This window comes from Ursus maritimus, unplaced genomic scaffold, assembly GCF_017311325.1.
Source record: "Ursus maritimus isolate PB19 unplaced genomic scaffold, ASM1731132v1 scaffold_8, whole genome shotgun sequence".
NCBI classification, from domain to species: Eukaryota; Metazoa; Chordata; class Mammalia; order Carnivora; family Ursidae; genus Ursus; species Ursus maritimus.
This window is the reverse complement of record NW_024426996.1, coordinates 44686715-44689613: the sequence shown is the minus strand read 5'-3', so window position 1 is coordinate 44689613 and position 2899 is coordinate 44686715.

Below are 2899 nucleotides of genomic sequence, written 5' to 3'. Positions count from 1 at the left end.
ACCATGATAAAACGTAGCCAAAAAACTAACTAGACCCTTTTATAGAGTATTAGAGCAGAAAGAACTTTTAAAATTATCTAGATCAATTCCTTGTTTCCTATGCCAGTGTTCCTTTAATAATTGCATAGCAATTATGGTGTTGCATACTAATGAAGGAAATATGGTAAGCAATGCTGAGATAACTTTATTAGTGCAAGTAACTATAATCAGTTGAAATATTGGCTCATTTCCCTGACACCATTTATTGTGGTGAAATGATCATGCCATCGTCGTACTCCATTTTATTTTATTTATTTGTTTGAGACAGAGTGTGTGCACACATATGAGTGGTGGGGGGAAGTGGGGGGCACAGAGGGAAAGGGAGAAGCAGACTCCCTGCTGAGCAGGGAGCCTGACACAAGGCTGAATCCCAGGACTCCAGGATCATGACCTAAGCTAAAGGCAGACGTTTAACTGACTAGGCCACCCTGGCACCCCCATGCCATCATCACATTATCCTTAATATGTAACAAAGCTCCTATATCTTCTTCCCCAAAGCTGGATATTATTAGCTCTGACCGCTTCTAGTTCTGGCTACCCCATTTCTTAGCTGTTTGCCCTTGGAAACATCTTTTTACTAGCCTGGGCTTCATTTTCATCATTTGCAAAATAAGGACAAAGGTATTGCCTATTTTATGGAATTTAATGAAGGTTAAATGCGTTAGCACATGTTAAAACAATTCAAAGAGTGCCTGGAACATAGTGAGCACTAATAAAGCGTTAGCTATATTAATAACTAACACATTACATTTTTGAGCCTGACACTTTTTTTTTTTAACTCATTGCCACTGATGGGAAGAAAGCCTTTCTACAGCTGGAGGTAAAAAGCTTAAAAGTGTTAAAACATTAGGGAGTTAACACACTGGTGAGAATAAGTTTTAGTCAAAGTGAAAATGAGAGCATTAGACAATTTGTAGTTTCAATAGTGGATGAAGTTCAAAGGTCAAGGTACCTAAAGAAATGAATGCAACTGAGTGGAGCAAGGTAACAAAAGAGGGTGCTGGAGCCCCGGAGACAAACTTCAAAGACTTTCCCGTTTGTTGGGGGAGGTCATCAAGAGGACATGATCACCAGTTGACCCGTGAATTGGACCAAGGCAATGAAAGGCTCCTCACTCCACCCCGTCTTCGGAATTACCTTCCGTCCACCATCCTCACACGAGGAACCATTAACCTTAAGAGAGCAAGGTGTTGCTGAGACCATCTGTACTCAATACTGACCGAACGCAGGTAAGGCCTCAGTATAAACTTTTAAGATTCTGGCCAGCGGTTGGGAAATTCTGTTCATCTTGCTGCTACCCAGGAAGGGAGCCAGCCCGTGAACCAACAGTTTTGCCCAAGACCTCACCTTATCATTGCTGCTGCAGGAACATATCCAGAGATGTAATCGGGGTACCTCTTTCCTGCTTGACTGTGCACAGTCAGCGAGACCGAGGGGGCTGCGACAGGCGCTGAGCCCAGCTGTGAACTGCCTAGGCAGCAAATACTGAGAAAACTGGCAGCAAGACGGATGTGGGGCCAAGTCAGGGAGGTCTGCATTGTGTACTGCTTGCCTAGGGCTGAAAACTAGGTGCGAATGGTGAGAGTAAGCTCCTAGGTGGGGCCAAATGGTCATGCTTGCCTGGACAGCAGAGACATTGACAGATGCAGGGACCAGACTGTTCCTGGGGAGATCTGTGTGTGGGCACGCATATCTGTGCTCCATGGTGAATATGTTCCGGCTTGGGGGGGGGGGTATGAATTTGACTAATCCCTGCTTCACGTTGTATTTTCTAAACTGTTCTAACTCTGGGGCAGCTCATATGTTTATACTCTCTAAGTAAAATACGTTTCTTGGCAAAGGAAAAAGACTTCTGTTTTTCAGGTTTTACGATTTGTGTTTCAATCTAATTCTACATGTTTGATGCACAAATTTCCTCAACTACTCACAATTTATAAACTTCTGTCTAAACTCCTCCCAGTCATTATAAGTTGGCTTTTTAAATATTTCAAAATAGAGGGGGAAAATAAACCACCACCACCACCACCAAGAGTGACTTAACATCCAGGAGCTCCACACTCAGCTCAAATTAATTCTAACATTTGGTCAAAACTGATTCAGAATTTGTATAATAAAAACAAAACATTATGGATACAATTGAAACTTACAGAGTACTCCAACACAGCACAGTGTACTTTAAACGTAGCCATCACATTGAATTTTGTAGATCTCTTTTCCTGCGTATTTATTTGTTTTTGTTACATAACTATACAAAGTAAATAATATTATTTATCATGCTTTTAGCATTTTCATATATAGTATCATCATGCTATTTGCTTTTTATATTATACATTATGTTTTTGAGATTATTCATGTTTATACATTGTCATGGTAATTAACCTTAATGTCTATAACAAACAACAAACAGCGTAATGAGATAAAGGTTTATTCTGCCTCCTGTAAACTCCAATGTTGTTTAATCATATAAAATCCTGAGTAGATTTCCTCCAACTGCTGACTCAGGGATCTGAGATTCTTCCATCATACGGTTCACTGTCTTAACTTTCTGTCCTTCTTAGCCTCATTTAAGTAGGAAAAAAGAGAAAAATAAGGGAAAACACACTAGATATTTAACCATTTTGGCCAAAAAGTAACCCATAATATTTCTCTTGATATTTGATTGCTTGGAACATGTCATGCAGTCACTCTAACTGCAAAGGAGTTACTGAGATGCAAAATTGACACCAAATGGTTTCAGAGCATTAATTAGAAAGTGTTGCCATTAATTGCCTGCTTTCATTTGTTGAGATTTGTCTTCTGTTTATCAATATACTACTATATAAACAGTAGTAGGCATGGGCTAGTTTTGCATTATGTTTAC